We start from the raw sequence: 21,106 nt of genomic DNA, 5'->3' as shown, positions 1-21,106 counted from the left end.
TTTTTTTTTTTTTTTGTCAAGATCTGTTGACCTTTTACCAGAAAAGACTTTATAGCCACACTAAGACAGATTAAACTTTAACATTCAAATTGTTCCAGGTGAATTATCTCTATCTACTGTCTAACTGGGCATTCAGAAATTTAAAATTTCAACAATGAGGAAGAAGGCAAGAGCAGAAAGTTGAGTCAAGTTTGTGAAAGTTTGAGACAAGCAAAAACCAAAGTGAGGCTGATAATGAAATTGCCATTAAAGAAATTGCTTCCCTCAAGTGGTTTGGAAGCACTTTGGTTTCCCTGTAACTTAGGAAAAATATATTGGTATCATTAACAAAAAAAAGAGGTGATTAAGTTATATTCAGCATCTTGCAACACTAGTAATATGCGAGCCTAACAGATATCGCAAGGAAATGAATCCAGCCAAATGAGGAAAAGCAAACTAACACAGGCTGCCCTTCAAGCTGCATTTAAACTAAATCTGACAGCCAGCTCTCTTCAAAGTAAAGAAACTAGTGAAGCAATTTGAATCCTTTATTTTTGATGCGTGTACTATGCTGCAAAACATATTTCTACATAATTAGACATTTGACATGGTTATGCATATAGGTGATGTTTTCATCCAGGGAAGAGCAATAGGGAAACATTGTGGTGGATGCAAAAATGTGGTTAGCTGCCTGTTGTGTCCTACCTGCAGTTTGTGTAGTTTATATTTTCTGTAAATTATTAATTATCTGTGTATTACTCTGTGCTGTGTTTTAACTAATTTGCCCCATTTGGTGCTGTTGGCAAACTGCATACATGCTCATTACTGCAACACTTTTGATATTGAATAATCGTTTAAGACATTTATCAAGCAAAAGGCACTGAATTATTTATAATTAACATTTCATCCTTATTTTAGTAAGTAAGTAAGTAAGTAAAGTTTATTTGTAAAGCACATTTTAAATTTTTTCCTTTGGGTTTTGGTGTTGGTACATTCATTTCAACTTGGGCTCTGGGAAATTGTGATTGGGATCATTTTACAATGTTTTACAGATCAAGTGATTTATTGATTTATCAAAAAATAATTGTCAGAATAGTTGCATCCTTAACAGTAAGTATTTTAGGAAACAATTATTTTACTAAAGGTGATTGTAATATTAGGTTATTATAATAGTCTTGTTTGTGGTTTGTGGTAGTGGATTTCGTTTCAGAAACATTCATAAATCAAGACTGATAAGAATAGTTGAACTTGTGAACACAAAATTTTTTTATTTTTAAATACTTACACCTATCCTCAATTCATAATGAAGTAAAATTAAAAACACTCTTCTACTCTCTTGAGCTGTCAGTTGAAAGGTGACATATTGCACCCGTTTGCGCCTCGGTGAGCTTTTGTCACCACATCTTCCTTACCTTTCACTCAGCACAGGAAACTCACAACCTGCCAGGGGTGTCACAGTCTCCAACAGCCTCTAATTGAAGTCAGATCCAGAGAGGTCCTCAGGTCGTCTGCAGTGAAGCATATCAGTCAGTTCACACTGCTGAGCCAGAGGGAAATCCCATAAAGAAGCCCTTAATAAAAGGCGGATCAGCTCTTAATAAGACTTGGACTGGTACTGTCTTCCTCCATCACATCTGTAGGGATTCGGGATTATTAAGGCGATGATGCAAGCTCTCTTGAAAATACAGTTTGTGATCTCTTTGCTGCTCTCATTCCCCCAAGGTTGCCAAGTTCATAGTTAAGAGGAGTCCTTTTGAAGCACTGCCCTTAAGTTGTGTGATAGGTATTCTATTTCAAAGCAACCAAACCAGAATTATTTTCTGACGAAATCTACCAAAAGTTTGTAGCGACTTTTTTTAAAGTCTGAGCATCCGTCCACAACCCTGCTCCATTCAGCAAGTAAGCTGCGTTCAGCTTATTAGTAAGGTAAACAACAAAGAATACGGTGATAGAAGCCTTGTACATATGCAAATGTTTGCACATTGTTACATTTTCACTGACATATAATTATCCCATGATTTACTAACAAACACCCTACATCACTTGCATCAGTCACCGAAAGACAGAGAAACAATAATTTGAGGAAAAAAAGAATAACAAGTGCTGAAAACACAAGGAATTGATTTTCCAATATTGCAATATGCTGTAAGGGCTAAAGATCTGTTGAAGTTATCAAGGCATCTTCTACTTAGACCGCTTGTGATGTAAAGCATCATTAGGAAGAAATAACAGCTGAGGACATTGAAAACTAATGGACTGTATTGCTGTCAATACTAAAACTTGAGGAATGATAGATACAATGATAGAGTCGGTTGCTGTGATTTGTTTGTGTTAAAGTCTTAATGCTGGCGGGCAGAAAGTATACTTCAAACAGACTCACAGCAACAAGCCTTGAGATCAGCTTATTAAATTGTTATGGCAAGCACATGATCACTTTACATTACTTACAGATCCAGTAAAAACTGAGAAATATCAGCATTCTGTTGGTACTTGTTCTCACAAGGCTGGTTTTGTCCACTAAGCTGGATTCATATGTGACGCCATGGGACAGTGTGAGTCCTGCCGTAAATACCTCCGCTTTTTGAATTTGTAGCTCAGTGTCTAATTTTACTCATTGATATCATCACTGCAACGCCACATGGCTGTAATATACATGATCTGGCAGTATCGTGTTTTAATTATGTCCCTCAAAGTAATTGTGTCAATTTTTGTGACATAGAGTGATGCCAGGGAAGCTTTGCATATGTGTGTTACTGTAAAGATTACTGAGCCTTCCTTCATCTTGCTTTGTATTGCTTTCAATATCAATAATCTCCACAAGCATTGGTGGAGAAAACACAAACAGCCCAAGCTGAGCAATCACAGATACCACATAGATACCACCCCACATGGTATCTCCATAGAAACCTAAATTTTATGCGCAGAGGCTCAGGAAAAGAATATGTTGGTCTCATTCGCTTGGTAAACACTTGGCTTTCTCTGCCAGCCGCTCATTTACATGAGCTTTCTCCCACTTCAGGCTTAGAAGGTTCTATATAGTTAGCTTGTGTTGTAAGCTAGAGGCCATGGCACAAACACCGCATTTTATATGGGATAATGTCTGGGAGAGCAAATGTGACTCAATCATGTGGCCCAAGAGTTTAAAAAAGAACTGTGTAAAAGCAACTAAAATGTGCAGTAAGATACAAGCTGGTGCTTCATTCTCATGGGACCAGCAGTACTAGCAAACCTTTCCCATAAGAGGAAAGTATTTGACCAAAAATGCTCCTTCAAATCACCAACACACAATTTGTGATTGCTGCTTGGTTGCTTTCTATAGCTATATAACATGTGTGTTATGAATCACTTAGTAATAGAAAGTGTCATTTTTTTCCACAGCAGATATCTCACATTGAAGGCACACTTCTCTGGCCATAATTCTGCTGTTGATGCCAAAGGTTGCTCATAATGGATCGTGCAATCTTCAAATTCTGGCAGCTAATTGCCATCTTTGTCTGTGCTGCAGAGCTATCCACTAAGCCTTGCACCTTAATACCGATCCAACCGATAATGCACAGAATAAAAGCTGGGATAGAATAAGATATTTGTATCTGGCAGTATAGAAATGTGGGGGAAGGGGAGCAACATTATGGTTAATCCCATGGGCAAATATATTTCCATTCTGTGTGAAGCTGGCATCATTTTCTGCTCTTAACCACTCTTGTTTGCTACATAGTGCATTATAGCTGCAAAAGAGAGGGAGTCAAAGGGAGCGAAAGAGAGAAAGGGCATCATGCTAGCGAGTAAATGTCACATTGTGAATGGTGGTGCGAGAAGCCAGGTATGAAATTGGATGCTGTGTTTTTTAATTTAATCCCCAGAGTAAACAGACATGTGGCGAGATTGGATCTACAGTTAGCGTTTGTATCAGAAGCTTGTCAATATGCTGAGAGTCACCAGAACATCCCTTCTCCTCTACAGTCAAAGACGCACAACACAAACCACAGAAAGGCAGAGAGAGATGCCTTGCTGCTGTACCTCACTCCTTACTCCCCTTCTCTGGCACGCTTTCATTTTACTATAATCTTCCTTTGAGTCTTTCTTTCAACCCCCCATACCCTTTTATTTTTACTGTAATCCCTCTCTTCCTTCCTTTGTCATGACCCTCAAGGCTAAAAGCAGCTCTCTTTATTCTTTCCTCTTAACCAAAGTTGGTTCTGATAGACTTTTCCTCTTGTTTCCCCTTTGTCATTTAAAATACAGTATTTTTCAGAGCTTATTAAAATTGTATTTTGCTTAGGGCAATTAGAAAGACAAAACTGGGCTATTTACAGTACTTTCAGCAATTCTGCCTCTTGTAAGATTGTGTGGGAGTTCCCACACAGTGAGGAGTAGAAACTGATGAAAAAGTTAAAATATGCACATTCATATTCCTTTTTTCCCCCTCAAGTACTCTTTAAATAGTAAGCACGATATTAACATATTTAAAAAAAAATAGTGTTAAAAAATTGCAGTATAAAACCCTAAATATATTTCACAGATAAATGATTGGGTTGTTTATTAGTTAAATATTAAGTATCATCTGGTAGCTCTACCGTGTTCCCTGTTCTGCTTTGATTTCATTAGATTACTTCATGTCAGGGTAATCATGTCAGATATTATATCTCCTGGAGCGTTATGAAATTAAGGAGAGCAACATGATGAGATCAAGGCCAGATTTTAGTTTAATGTGACTGATAAGAACATTTGCTCCATTAACTTTGTCTCCAGCTTTAGAAATAGTCATTAGTTTTGGTAAAATATGACAGAAATACATGAAGTCAATGCTATAAATGAACAGCTGTTGCCACCCACAAAGACGTATATATTCTCAGTACCTGAGAAGCGTATGTACTGCATGATGTGAAAGAGGTTGCTGTAATTTTGGAGAGTATAATTTTAGGGCTAATTGAAGCTTGGTTTAATTTATTAATGGCATGCTCACCTCTGTGTTGAAAAAGTTAATCCTTTTTTGAAGAATACACTAAAATGTGTGTTTTTCACTGTTTACAAAATGCTGATGTAATGGGGAATGACTTTCTGGGTTCACGTAGGGTTTTGTTTTCCATTAATACATTTTAGTGAAATCAACTGTGATCCAGATGGATTGTTTTTAATATTCATGTGTAAATAACTGTATGAATTAGATTTAATATTGGGTGCAGATATTATCAACAGTTTCCACTGTGATGGACATAAATCACTGAAGAAGGTCAATGGGATGATCTGGAGGATGTCTTGTGTGCCGCTATTGACTTTCAGTTCAAAATCTCTGAGCAGGAGGTGCTCACTGGTATTAAAACTGAAATGGTTTTGTCGATTCGCTGTAACTTTAGGGGTCAACGTTCAGTTTGAGATTTGAGAATACATTTTTTTTGTCCACTTGGGGTCAGCAGAAAAAAATAGTTGTGAACACAACATTGACCTTTCATCATCTTTTATATATTTTTGTTAAACTTTGGTTTACACATCAAACATTTTTAACGATGTTTCGGGTCACCTAGTAAATGTAAGTTCAATATTTACACTTGTTTAGCTCGGTTTTTGATCTCTACCAACTCCAGAGGGAAATATCTGACTCTTCACTGTGTTCACCAGCTAGTTGCTTAGTGTGCCTGTCTGCCGTTTGGTGCTGAGGAGGTAGTGTACGCTTGCTTTTTAGAGCTGCATGCTGTGGCCAAAATCAATGGTATGTAAGCTGTAAGAGGAAACCAAAACAGTAAAGTTGTGGGCTGGACAGCTAGAGCTAAAGCTCTGTATAGCAGAGGAAAGCTTCTAGTTTGGGTGATAATTCTCTGTAGATACATCACCATTATAAAGTATTAGCGCCAACAGTGGTGTTTGCTGGGGAGAGAAGAGATGATGAGTGTAAATCTGAAGGATCATTTTTGTTGTTCTTCAATAGATCCTATCAAATCTCATAGCTATAGGACTTACTGTATGAGTAACCAGCTTGATACTGTAACTTGTCTTTTTTTGTTTCGGTTTCAACCTGTCATCTCCTTGCTTTATCCGATTCCTCTTCTTTTGTTCATCTCCTGAAAAGTTTTCTGTCAGAAAGATCAAGAGAGCTGGGTTTTTGCTATCATGGATTATTTCATATGGAGACAGAGGATGGGCAGGAAGGTATACCATGGTGAGGAAAGGCACTCCTTGGAGGAAAAGTTAGATAGCTTGGACCAGAGGAAAAGGAGATTAACAGCTTTTTAAGACTTCAGGCTATTGGGAAGGACTTAAGTCCCATGTGTAGATATGATCAGATTTAAAAGGGTATGGGAAAGTGATGCAAAGTCATTTTGGGACACTTGTTAACTGTGCAAGACTTGCAAGGCAAAGCCCTCAGTGCCGTGAATTATTTTCAATGTTTGGCTCCCAGAGCTCTCTGCCCTACTTTTATGGAGGAGAGCATTAACTAAAAGTATCAGAAGTGATGGTTCTATATTTCCAGCTTATCTCAGAGCAAGACCAAATGGAGCCTTCAGCCTTGAATTTAATTGATATTAAACACAAACAGGGCATTATCCTTAAGAGATAATGTATGGTATCTAAAAGTTCTACCCCCTTACGATTTGCCAAAGAAAATGCTGATCCAGCATCCTTAAAACCACTACTCAAGGCCCACCAAACGAACAGGAGCCAAGCCAGTCAAAAATCCTTCATTTTGATCTCTTTGTTCTGAATTATTATTATACTACTAAGATAATTACATGTATGTTATGTTGAATGTTGTTTTTAATTTAATCGGACGCTTAGCTTTTCTTCAACTAAACCACGATGTAGCTGAAGGAAGAAGTTTGTGTGTTTACAGCATCTTTGTGTGTCCTTTGTAAATCTTACCATTCACCACTGTGTACTGTAACTGGAAGCAAATCAGGTTGGACAGGTTGTTTATGCTGTTAATCTTTTATCACCTACGCCCTATAAGCGAAGACTGTTTTCTCTGATCTGAAAAGAAAGACAATTCTGGATGAATTATTGTGAAGGAGGGATGTTCTGTGGCTCTTGGACAGTCCCTGGGATGCCTTATTCTTCTTTTCCTTTTGTTACCAGTCTGGGAAAATGCTCGTGAATGGATCCCTCAGGTCAGCTCTGTCAACCCATATAGTGTCCTTGAAATCCTGCTGTATTTTACAGTCCCTTTTGGCTTCAACAAAGATATGGGAGTGAGATTAATTGACCTCCTGTGCTAACCTCTTGTAAAGTAGAGTGTTTCATTCAGAACGAGTGGCACAAAAACTCTCACAAACAGTTATAGACCCCGAGATCAAATTTTTTCTTTGTTGTTGCACTGATCTCTAGGAAAGTCAGGTGCAATGCTGATCACGTTTCTTTTGGGTTCTCTTTGTGATAGAAATCATTATGGACATCATGTTAGCATTGTGGTTTTGGATTTGCAACAACAGAATAATAACTTCCGACAGTGATTTCAGAATTAACAACAAAACTGAAATGATGTTGTTTTCTCTAGCCCAAACAATATGTTGAACAAATTACAACATGATAGCTGCTAAAATAGGCTTATTAACTTTCTTTAAAAAAAAGTTAGATGAGAAGATCGATACCACTCTTATGTCTGTACAGTAAGTACAGCCAGGAGACAATTAGCTCAGCACACAGACTGGAAACAGGGGCTACGTCTACACTAGCCTGATGCTAACCAACAATATCCGCCTACCAGCACTTCTAAAGCTCACTAATTAAAATGTTGCATCCCATAATTTGTACAAATTTCTTTTTAAATTATGGAACTATTTCTCGGCACAGTGACTTTCACCAGAGACTGCAATGTTACTGCCCCTGGCCCAGAAATAATCTGACATGTAACCCTGTAAAACCAAAACTTTTCCTTTGCTTTGACACTATTTTTTGTACCAGTGTGATATCATGTGTTAGAGTGAGCTTTAGAGAAGCTGGTAGGTGGATGTTGTTACCTTTGAACAGAGCTAGGCGAGTTATTTCCCTGTGTATCCAGTCTTTGTGCTAAGCTAAGCTAACTGCTTAATATAGGAAACAGACAAGTGGTGAGTTGTATCAATCTTCACTCTCTAAAAGATAGTGAATAAGCCAAACAACTCCTTTAACAAAATCACAAATCCGAGTAGACTGTTGGTGCCAACTTTTGGTATCGTACTTGACAGTTTCCTCATCTTAGTCTATATTAGTATGTATGATTCACAGCCCTAAGTATACATTATCAGTATTGGTCAATCATTTTGTAGCAATGTGATTTATTATTCATTTCATTAAAAAAAAAAAAAAAGATCAGAAATCAGTGCCATCTCTACTATTTCAGATAGGGTATGAGATACATATATCAAACACAGGCATAGTAAGAACTCTCAGGCATCTCTCACTCATTAGGCCCTCTTCAGATGTCTTTTTCTTCCTTCTTTTCAAAAGACCAGCTAATTCATTCTTATTAGAGCTCTCATATACTATATCACTTTCTCCACTCACTATCAAGTAAGAAGCCAACCAGTCCCAGAGCCTAAATGGAGGATTAAAGAGATGTTCGTGCCTCTGTGAACGACGTCATTACCCTTGTGCCTGCATATGTGGGTCACTAACTGAAACACACGGCACATTAAATGCCAAGCCAAACCCACAGTCCAACAGATGCAGACAAGGCTTGTGATTGTGCTGAAATAAAGGAGAGAGCATTACATTAGGTGTCACAGCTGCCCCTCCCTCACTCCAGAGATTTTTCATCAACAATAGATGTCCTATGGCTGTTAAGGGGATTGGGCACATGCTGATATTCACAATTGCTCTCTACAACAAATGAAAGTGTAAAGACCTCTTTCTACACTCTTTCTACTATTTTTGTCTGCCTTTATCTAAGGATTATATAATTCTTTCTTTTTTTCATTTTGTTCCATCCCCCCTGCTTTGCCCTCATTTTTCCTTTTCCCTCCTCATCCCAAGAGGTACAATTAAAGAACATAAGGTCACCAGTTTCTGACCAGAGAGTTTTCCTGGAATGCAAAATGAGCTACTTCTAGCGACACAGGCTGAACCCTTCACCATGGCATTGCTGGGGACCATTTAAAACCAGTGGCGTTTATTATAAAATCCCAAGGGCTCTTCAGATGATGTAAAGCGCTGCCAGGTTCTCTTACATGACAGAGAACAGAGAAGGAGGGAAGAGATATTTTGAAAACTTGATTTAGCTCAGATCGATGGCCCAAATGATGAAGGCTCGGTTATTTATTATTTAGTCGTCTCTGGGTGGAGGTGCAATTGAAAGGTGAAATAAATGTTTTATAGAGCAATTGGGGGTCCTCAGGGCCCACAGAGCCCCTCAAAGTGGTGAGGGATTTTCACCAATTTTCACTGTCAAGCATCATTATTATTATAATCTTGTACAGCAAACAAAGCACTGACAGAGCCTCTGAAGATTTCTGCTGAGGCAGCCCATTTGCAAAAACAGTGCTGCCTAGAAGGGACTCAGACATGTACACACATGCACGTATACAAACACACGTGCATACTGCTGTGAGTCAGACTCAACCTTGAGTTCCTCTTTTCATTTGCAGCCTCCTCCTCTTTGTGCTATTAAAGGAACATTTTTATTAAAAGCATTCAACTGGCAACCACCGCCACTAACAATTGCCTTCTCTCTCCTCTGCCCACATATTAGGCAGAGCAGACAGGTTTTTTTTTGCATCCTTCGCAATTACCTCCCAATGGGCCTTGTGCCTGGTCTTGAAGGGAGGCACTTCGAAGGTTAGAGAGAACAGGGACGGAAGTGGCAACCTCCCGTGTCATTAGGGTTAAACGACGGGCTACGCAAATGGTGTCTGTCACATTAGAGTCACACAGAGTGAACGGTTGTCACCATCCACCCACTTTCCATGTCTGCCCCATCCATTTGTATATCCCATGGGCTCCATCATGGTGCAGAAGAAATCATCTGTCTCCATAGCAACCAGCGCCAGGTGACAAATCAAGATCTGGTCCCTCCCTCCTCTGGAGAGCACATCCCAACCCTCCATTCAATGTTGCCTATTTGCTCTGAAACCAATAAGGCCCCAAACTGAAACTGCTGGCTGGACACGTTACATTTGCTCATAATTGTTTGACCTAAAACATTTTCTAGCAAAATGGTATTATTCAGCAGCAGTGGGAAAAAGGATGTATACATACTACAGTGTCATTAAAATATGTGAGATATGTGTGCATAGTGGAGATTGAGACAGATTCCCATTTCATCACTTGAGAATAATAAAAATGTGATAACAAAATGTCAATATTGATTTTTTTGTTTTACATAAACACATAACATCAACGAACATTTTGTGATTAAAACATGTCTGATAAAAGATATAATAAAACATTCACTGCTGCAGTTTACTGCTGTACGATTTCTTTTTGCACATCTGCCAACATCCACAGCTGTAAATCTGTGACAACCTGATATTAGCTGATAATATTGGTCATAGTCATAGTCATAATCGTCCATATATCCACATACAGCATCTAATTTTAGTGAATCTGAGACCCCATAGATTTCTCCTCACTGTGTAAGAAAATGTCAACTGAAATGAATGTAGAGATTGTGAATAGTTTTCAATTATTCAGTAGGATAAAATTGCTTTTGGACATATTTGTTTCTAAGCATCAGCCCTCTGGGTGGGCATTTCCCATTACACCAGTTGCCTGACAACTGCATTGCTAGGAGACATGCTGTCAACCTGACACGCCCACTTTGGTTCCCAAGGAAAACCTGTTATTTTTTGGTTCCAGCTGGGAACCAACTTTTCAGGTTCCCAAACCAATATATTTTTTTATATGCTCCGAACTAGGTGCCTGAACTGGAATGGAGCCATCAGTGTTGTGTTTGTGTTCTGCATTATAAAAAGGAAGTCGAAGCCGTCTTTCTTTCATGAGTCCAGTAATGGTGATTGCCCATAACCACCACCAAACCATAGACATTTATTTTTTTACTTAAGGAGAACTTCCTATCTCTTCTGCTCCTCTCTTCCGTTTGTATGAAAAAAAAAAAACGAATGGCTACTTACTTCTCCTCTCATCCATTTTTGCTTATCATTAGTTTGTTAAGTTCACTCAATGAACTCAGTGAAATAACGAGATCAGAAGAAAGGAGGAAATATTTCACCCTAATTGTGGGTGCATGCTGGAGCATTTAAGCTGCAGGCAGATGAGGAACTTGACAGCGAACCTCTGATAATGCACTCTGGGGCTGAACCTGCTGTCAGAGCAGGTTTCGTCCCGCTGCATGTAATGATGGTCCTGGCTGCTCTGCATCTGAAGCAGCGACAACTGCCTGGAGATCACACACACCCAAACTGGTGTGTGGTGGTAGTGCTTCACTACCAAGAGCTAGCAGGCTGAGCTACTGACAGGGTTATAAAAGCACGGTTGTGTTGAGATCATGAGGGGTTTCATAAGGATAAATTGCTACTGTAGAATGCAAGTCGAAATAAAAGGCTCAGAAAAAGATAGTTTAACAAGTTATGGATGCAGAATTTATGACCTCGACCAATTCACGTTTCATTCAATGTTTTATTATATCTCTGCTGTGGGGCTACACTTTCATGTCCTTTATATTAATAAAGACATGAAAGTGAAGCCATCTTTCCTCAATTTCTGCTCGGATTAGAACAAGTTCCCCTCAGTGGGCATGAGTGCATCATCAAGCCTCTGTGCCGGGATTATAGCCAAGATGATGAAAAACTGGTTGCGAAATGTACGATGAAGCAGGAGGATTATGAGGGATTGTACTCTGTTTTACTGTAACGATTCAGATGCTGGCTGATGGATAAAAGGGCAAGGGTCAAATTTGCTGTGTCTGGATAAAGTCCCAAACTCGGTCATGTTGTTACTTCTTGGTATTTGGTACCGCATGGAATCCTCAGACTGTGTGTTTATGTAATCTGTGATCACTGATCAGTCTGCTGTGACGTACTGACGGAGTTACTCTGATGATGACGTCTCTGCAACCTGAGACATGCCGCTTGGTGTGTAGTAATCAGTGTTTGGCAGTTTTAATCACAAGCGCTTCCTGCCAAGCTCTTAAGCTCGGGGCAGTATAAGGGAGCAGATTTTTGCTTCATTCACTTATTTGAGAGACTATTAATATACAGTACTTTTTTTAGCTTTTCCTTATTGCAGTCTCTACTCAGCCTGAATATTTCACTACTTGGCAAACCCTAGCTGAAGAGTCTCACAATAACTCCTCCTCTAAGTGCTAAGACATCCAATGTCTCTCATGCATGACTCATCAGATTTCCCAGTCTTCTCAATCCCCAGTTTAAATTTCCCTCAGTCTTTCAGGTGGAAAGGAACATTTCGTTTTTGTCTCAAGCCCATTTGTCCTTCACAGTTAGCTCTTATGATGTTGCCTTTTGTGTTCCATGAAAACAGACAGTTGTGTTTACATTTCAGAATATTCTCTGTCTGGGTTTCTGCAGCTCTGAGAGCGGCTGTTGTCTCACTCCTTCACACACTGGCAACCTACAAAGCAGAACTCTTTTAGTTCCTGTGGTGAGCATCGTACCTTGAAGTGTTAGAACTGGCTCTGGGTGTGTAGCAAAGACTTTAACAGTAGTGCTGGTTGACCTCTGCTGCCTGTAGTGTCTCATGCACATATGCACACCAACTTTAACCGTCCCTCTTTTCTCTGTATCATCCTGCATTCTCTGTGTCTGCAAAAATAACTCTCACTTGTCTCATCGTTAGGTATCCATAGCAAATCACTGCAAGGTCAGGCTCAGGTTCTCTGTGGTGACTCTTGACTCAGTGGTGACTGGATGGAAGGAAGAAGGTGGTGGCAGAATGAATAAGTAAAATTGCATGAAATGAATTCCTGCTGTTGGTGTATCTTGCCGCAAGGGTTTGAAGAACTTTCAGTTCACTTCAGAGGTGGCGAGGGGGCTGTGAGTGGTGCATACAGCCTCTGGCATCCCAGAACAGAAGAGGGTGACACTGAAATAAACAGGAGAACAGGTGAAGCAGTGAAATAGAAATTGATATTAAGTAATATGGACAAGTGTTTCAAGTTGCCTAACTCACATTCCTCCAGGAAATATTGTTAGAAAGTTTGCATTCCTGCTGTAATTGAGTGTGAAATTGCAGGTGAACAAGCAGCGGTACCTTTCAACGTGGAGACAAGTGGTCTCTAAATGGGCTTTGTACAGATTGATAGAAAAGTGGAATAGTTCATGTCTTTCCCTTAATTAAGATCTTTTTTAATAATCCCACAGTTTTATTTAACCAAAAATGCCAGAGGCTACAATTATTTCTTTACTGCCTGTTAGAAACCTGACTGAGTTGTAACGTTCTCCAGACCAATTGTTAAAAAGCAGGAATTAGATGTAAGAAAGAGCCCATGCATATAAACATAAGTACACACACACACACACACACCAAGCAGACATAGCTTTCTAACTACAGGTTCTTCCTACCTTGAATGCCTGCAGGGCTGCACAAATGATGCGAAGCGGCTGCTCTTTTTAGATGGCTGGTTTAATTTCTCCGGCTGACGGCTGCTCTTTGTCAACAAGTTATTACAGCTCTCCTAAATTGGTTGGGCTGCACATTTTTCTCTGCGTAACTAGTGAGCTAGAAAGCTCCCTTCAGATGAGATAAAGTCTGGTGGACCGGATGGGAAGCACTGCTTCGTTTTTATCTATAGAAGTAATCAGAGATTAAGCTTGCAAAGTCTTGTGATCTATCAAGGTTACACCTGAAAAATTAATGCATTCTTTGCCCTGCTGAACCCTACCACAGAAGAGGTTTTTATTAATTGCTGGGAATACGCTGGGCTTTTTTTTATCATTTGTTTACTTTGTGGATTTTAAGTGGGATGACCTTACAGGGCTGAAATGGTGTTGCAGCACCATGGCTTAGTGTCTTTATCAACTGCTTAATCAGAGCCTCTAGCTTTTGCTGTCATCTCCAATCAGGTGTTGTGGGTTGACAGAGCATCAGATGTATGATCCCCCTCTCCTACTGTGCTGCGTGTCTGTTGATCAATGCAAGAGAGGCATTTGGGAGAGGGAGGAGGTGAGGAGTTCGATAACACTGACACTGTGTGCGGTGTGTAATCTCATCTGAGAGGCTGTCATATCAGACAGGGCTGCTGCACTGACACGCTACGCTCTCCCAGAGTGGCAAATTAGATTGCTGCAATTAGATTGACGGGTGTACTGCTCAAAGTCTGGAGCCTCTCTAATCATGTCTGGACAGTGTGCATTTTGTAGTTGTTGATTAGATTAATGAGTTAGAAGGTGTGTTGATTGGCTCTTTAGTCTGTGACATTTTGATAGTTTATTGATAACCTTTGTAAAAGCCAATCATCTCGCATTCATACTGTAAAATCAACACAGAGTGTGTGTGGTGGCCTCTTTCTTTAAACTCCACCACCTTAACTGTGCTTTGCCTCTTGACTCACATGTGAAATGGTCTAAATCAAAATGCTGCAGTTGTAGATAGTATTGCCTTCATTTTGCAAAAAGAACAGTGCTAAGCTAGCATTGCTACCACAAAAATGAACACCAAACCACCAATACTGGAGATTACTATGTACTTTACCAATGGACCTTTTTTACAGCAGCCATTTTGAACTGAAACAGTAGAGTAAACACAGGTGTTACCAATGACAGTCATTAAGGTTCTGTTTCATTTAGTGTAGTAGAGCCTTTCCAGTGAGCATGCACAATGGCAGCATTGACCTGAATGTAATAAAACCTTAGTATCATTGGTAACACCTTTGTTTCCCCTACTATTTCATATCACAGTGGCTGCTGTGAAAAAAGGTCTATTGAATTTGTATATAACACTGGGAGAAGAAAGAAACTTACTGCATGAAAATATATTACAGTCCCTTAAAAACTAAAGATTGATATCCATCTCCCTCTGACAAGTATTCATCAGCTGCAGAGTGCATCATGCAGAGACTAAACACTGATTCGCTCTAAAATAAAGGATTCCTGCTGTCCATAGCTGAAACCTCTGGCTCAGTCATCTCCTCCTCATCTGCAGGTCTCATAATGGGACAAATTTATTTTGAGTCCATCTCTAATGTGCCTTGCTCTATCAATTCTCTGTCTCTTCCTCTGTCTTGTCAAGCAAATGCTATTGCACTGGAAGGCACAAAGCACCATTAGATCTAAGTCTGTTTGTGGGCCAGTTTGACTGTGTGATTACCTTAATGCTGAAAATGGAGAGACGGGGGTAGAAGGGAGGGGGGTCTGTGGGTTGAGATGGGGTGCAATCAGGAGTGGTTGCTTAATTTTGTTGATGTGGTCCTTTACTGAGGGGGTAGAGTGTATAGTAGTGGGGTTTATATGCACAGTACTGGTAGCCATGGCAGCAAGGCAGATACAGACGTATCCATAGAACAAGGAGTCCACTTAATTTTTTGGACACAGTTTTAACTTTCTGAACAAAATGTTCTTTTTTAAATGCAAGTCAGCAGTTAAATGGCTAAATCAATGCTGGACTAAAGTGAGGAATCGGGCACTACAGAAAAATAGATTAAAATAAAAAGATAAAACTGAAAACTGAGGTTTTCAGTTATACTTATATAATCATATTACATTACTGAAAGCTCCAAAAAAGGTACTCAATGGACCTCGTGGTGAGATTAACTAGAACAGTATAGATTACATTTTACTGCCAGGGAAGACAGGAATGGTAAATGGATTCTTGAAGGCTATGAATAACTATGCTTCTGTAATTCTGGATCTGGATTTGAGTTAAGTTCATTGTGATTTAATGTGTGGGAATTCAAATGTTTCCATTTGTAAATACTCACTGACACACCTACGTATCTACGTTTTTAGTAGGTTACAAGTCACTGGTCCAGCAGCCTGAATCTGGTATGTTTTTTGTCATTCGCTGAGAGTTTGTTTTCCTAGCTGTCCCTTCTTCATCTTCCACTACTCTTGTCTGGACAGGGGTGCTACATCAATGTCTAACACACAACACAGCTATGCATATCCCTTGAAGCAGGGTCAGCTTTCCTTAGCCTTGTGATTTAAACAGTGCGTCTCAGTAAACAGACCTCTCCAAACAGCTCTGTCTCTGTGGCTGTCACCTGCTCTTCCAAGCTTTCTTAAGATATACAGCTCTAACACTGCAGTATTACTCAAGACTTGATCTTCCCACAGGTTGATTGGAAAATGTAAAGTACGTTTCTGGTGCAATTTGTCCTGTGTGAAGAGAACAAATTGTGCAGTCTTGAGGATTCAATTGAACACATCCAATGAGCTCCATGTATGCACCCTGCTTATGTGTAGTAACTGGTAGAACAGCCTTTACATTGATAATCAGAGGGATTAGTTACCCCACTTACATCTTGTAGCAAGGATACGATAGGATCTGGTAGTAAGGATCTTATATTTGCAGCTACAGAAAAAGGCAAGTTCCCTCCGAAAGCGGCACTGACAGTTTCTCCTGGCTTATATTTGGATGGTTGCCCAAGCTGTTTGGGCTCTGCAGTCAGAAATACTTTGGGGTTTGTTGGGATGCCTACAAACACAAGCAGCTGAAAATGTATTTAGACAAATCTTGGTTGAAGCAGAAGTAAACAAACTGCAATTACTTTGTTGGCATCTCACTTGTAAACCTGCACAATAAAAGTGTATGGAATGCATATGATGGATTTTACTTTTGAACTGTTTCTGTCAGATATGTCCAGAAGATCTTGTTGGGGGTAAAAAAAAAATAGTCATTGGAGGGCAATTAAAATAAAGGTTATAATCTCAAAAATGTAATTTTTTAAAGAGATTTAGATCAATTTCAAAACAAATCACCTTTAGAGGAACAGTGTGTAGCATTTAGTGGCATGTAGCTGTGCAGTTGCAGATTGCAGCTAACTGAACACCACTCACATCTTTATGTGAAGATCTGGGAATGAGAATGGGCTGTGAAGAAGTGTGTAAGAGAAACTACGGCGGAAACTATCTACAGCCAATGTTTGGTTTGTCTGTTCTGGGCTATTGTAGAAGCATGGTGGTTCAACATGCCGACCTGAGTGGACTCCATGGTTACATAGTGGGTTAACATTGGGGGACCATTGTAGTCATGGTTACAAGAAACCATTTAAATATGTATTGATTAGAGCACATCCAGTTAATACTTCTTCCTCACTTATTATTGATATTCTTTGACTTATCTGACATCTACTCCTCAAGGCTCCTCCTTTGGCATTCAAGCCTTTTCAGAAAACTCCATCTTCATTGATCGACATGACATTTCTCACTCCTGGTTTCTCCCTACCCGTTTCATGTTCTGCCCACTAACTCTACTTAATCCCACTCCCTCTATACTCCCTTTCCTCTCCCCCACCGTTGCCCCATTGGCACTCTCCATCAAAAGTTCTCTCACTTACCGAGTCATCTCCTTAGTGCACTTTATCTGCAGTGCTAACCGTGTGCCTCGAATAGCAAACAGCTAGATATCCTTAACATCACACAGACGCACTGGCTCGCTAACCTTGTCCCTCTGGTGCCAGGTAGCATTAGTGCTAACAAGATGCTCATTGCCCTGGCGATTGATGATTGCATACTGGCAACCACTGGTAACAGGGCAGTGTAATTAATGTGAATCCAGCGTCTGCATCAATTAGATTCACTTTGATAACGTTAACAGGGTGACTTATTGACCACATCTTTAATATTTTATTCCTTCAGCTGTTTGTGCCATAAGTCACAAGCTAAAATGAGCAATGCTCTGATTTAACTGCTGTTTTCTCATGGGTGTATTAAAGCACTCCATCTCTAAAATCTAATTATTCTTATCTGGTTAAGTATATTGCACTCTTAATGTACTTAGTCAATGGAATTTACAGTCAACATCGGATGGCTTTTCAGGAATATCAGCATATATTTTGCATGCACACTGTACAGTATGCTGGTTAAATGAAATTAGAGCAGAAATGTTGCCTCTGAACTATCCCCTGGGGGATTAAATGAAGGAGCGGTTTATCTTAATACACCTATATCAGTAGTGTGTGTGTGTGTGTGTGTATATGTGTGCATATGTGTGTACGTTTACAGAAAAAGAGAGGGAGAGCAAGGCCAATAATATCACAACACACAAACGGGCTGCAGTGAGCGATTGATCATGTGGACTCTGGCCGTCTAATGTAACCCCCCTGACCGACACTGACTGGCCTGTGACAGCCATGATAAATGAACATCCACCGGCGAATGTCTCACTAATGGCTTTCCCTGTACTGCGTGCCTACACACACACACACACTACTCATTGTTGTGCACACCACTTACACATGTACACTTAATTTGTACCTTTTAAAACCGATGGTCAAAGGACATGCGTGTGTGAGTGTATTCATGCACACTTTTAGCTGCAAGAATGTAATTAAATCTAATTAATGCAACAAGCACATTAAAAGGGGTTAGATAATATCTCAATATTAGGTAATTACTATTTTCTGTCCTTTCTGCTTTTCTCTGAACTCCAGTCCTTATTCTACAATACTGGATTACAATTAAGAGAATATTTATTATTCTTAAATATAAAACATTCAAACTAGTGCTGAAACTATTTGTTAATCCATTAGTCAATCTACAGAAAATGTATCAACAACAATTTTACAATTGCTAATCATTTAACATATAACACAAATAAAAGACCCACATTTATTGGTTTTTTAAACTGAATATCTGTGAGTTTGTTGGTTTTTTGGCACTGTAGTTTTTTGGGGGGTTTCATTTTTACATTTTATAGACTAAAATGTAAATTAATAACTTATAGCAATAATCATTAGTTGCAGTTTTAATTTAGTTATGCATTTAGTCTTTAGCAGACACTTTGTATAAATTACTGCTGCATTACCACAGTACAAACAAAAATAATACAGCTCTTACTACTAGCAACTATGTATCCAGTTCTCAGTGTGAGGCATCATTCTTGCAATAAATTATTGGTCTTCCCATTTTTATTGGTTAGGTCGTTATCTGATGCATTCTCAGTCTGTAAATAAAGATTGTGTTTGGTGTTTGTTTATTTTTGAGCCTTACTAGGAATTACATATTCCGCTAAATGCATTGTGGAGGACATTATAATGCATGAGAATGCAAATTGAGAGAGACCTTAAAGCATGTCAGTGTGTACAAGTCTTTATAAATATACAATAGAGTACATCTATTGCCCCTGTCTTCAGAGGATCCCTCAGTGCTTCTTCCATTTGTAGCAGAGGGCCACAGAAATGAATAGGGCCTTAGACCATGGAAGCTAAAGGAGTACACCATGATGGATTGATCTGCTCCGTCAATCCTCACAGTCAATCAATCATCTTAGCTTTGGTGCTGTTTTCAATAGGAATTTTCCACACTCGGCTGCTTTGCCTGCAGCCACAGAGAGCTACCTCTGGGGTTGGATAAGCAGCGCGCATTAGATATCTGACCCCCCCCCCCTCTCAGTTGTCGCCATCACTATTTGTCATCAAACAGAGATAAGGCTGCTCAGTAAGCAAACTGCAAAAACTCCTTTCTCACAATAATAGAGTCAAAGTTTGAGTTGCATCGGAAAATACACTCTATTTCTTTCCTCTGTAAGATTAGAAGGAGGAAGTCTTTCTGAAATCATACACCAACATACATGTGACTCTACATACAGTGTGCACTAGGACGCGGTCAATAACCTCAGCAGATGGTCCTCTAGAGTTATGTAGACTACATGTGCCTTGCTTCAGGCTAGCACTGCCCTCTTGCTGACAACATGAATTGAACTGCCGGCAGTCAAACCATGGCAGATGAGCTTTTAAAGGGTGGGGATATGTAGTACATTTGAACTGAATAGTCAAAGCTGTGACGCGGCTAATTTTTCAGGACCACAAGTTTGATGTGGGCTACTGTACCAAAATGAGAAAAGGCTAATGAGAAGAAATTACTTTCTGGTGATGTAATGTGGCTTTGCAAGTGATTTGCAAGGCATAGAGAGCTTCAAAGTGTTCATCCCCACCTCTGATACTAATAATAGTGCTGGATTTATGGCCAGAGCATATGGCACCCATCATTCAGTCAAGCCAAGTCATTGATCCCCGTTCCACTTGCCCTTTGGCATTCTGGCTGACCTCATGAGCTAATCCATTAAGCTGTGGCGATGAGATGAAAGGTCAGTGGTTGTGAGAGTTTTGCTGTCATGATAATGTGAATGCAGCTGCAAGTACTATATGTACAGCAGTGGATATTGTATTGAGAATGAAAATCCTGAAAAGAGAGAACAGTGGATTTGTTCATTGACACTGACTTAAACATGAAGGAGTCTGATGTTTCTTCAAATTTGTTTAGATCCCAGTAGACACCTCAGCAGTAGTGCACAGTCTCATTAAAACGGCAACATTTTAGTACCGAACAATTAGCAAATTAAGTGATTAGTTAAAAAACAGAAAAGTATTCAACAACACTTAATTATCTTCCTGTCCTTTTATTAGAAAACAGCTGCTATATACAAGTAACATAAAATATAGCTGCCAATATAATCAAAGACTGAATAATTGATTCATCGTTGAAGGCATTCATTAAGCAAATTGCCTTATCCAGCTCCATAAAAATAAGGATTTGCTGCTTTTTTGTGTGTGTGTGTTATACTGTCTCGAATTGAACGTTAGGCTTTGGGCTGAACTAGAGGTTGGCATTTTTCACTAGTTTCTGACATTTTATACACTAAACAATTAACTGATTAAACTCAAAGACATGTTAGTGGCAGCCCTACATAATTTAGTGCAACATAAAAGCAAGCTCCTGAAGACGTGGAAAGAGAGACTTGTGTTTTGTCGCCCAAAGGTATGGCTACCATTTGCATATTTGGTGAGCCCTAACAGTAACTCTTGATAAAAAATAAATAAATAAAAAAAAAGACTTTGATGTGCCAGGTTGCTGCATGGTTACATCAGATCAATCCAGCCATCTACTGTAAGCTAGGTTGTTCTCAGGGATGAACATCCAGATTTTTCATCACTTCTCTCATTTAACCAGGTCAGTTTCCACGCTATTGCATTTTTCCTAGTAATCTACAATGTGAGCCCCTGAGCAGTTTGATTCACAGTCTATTTAGTCACAGTTTCTTGTTATTAAACTTCCAAACCACAATTTGCCCTTGAACTCTTTTATAG

General features: G+C 39.4%; 1 protein-coding gene across 1 annotated transcript in view; it reads left to right on the top strand.

The window, feature by feature from the left end:
• Positions 1-21,106, top strand: part of LOC118336335 (mannosyl-oligosaccharide 1,2-alpha-mannosidase IA) — a 185,451-nt gene that overhangs the window by 83,767 nt on the left and 80,578 nt on the right. The gene's annotated exons all lie outside the window — the stretch shown is intronic.

Source organism: Morone saxatilis, unplaced genomic scaffold, assembly GCF_004916995.1.
Source record: "Morone saxatilis isolate NCDOM2014 unplaced genomic scaffold, NCSU_SB_2.0 Contig24, whole genome shotgun sequence".
NCBI lineage: Eukaryota > Metazoa > Chordata > Actinopteri > Moronidae > Morone > Morone saxatilis.
The sequence above is the reverse complement of the archived record's forward strand: the minus strand, read 5'-3'. Positions and strand labels throughout refer to the sequence as shown.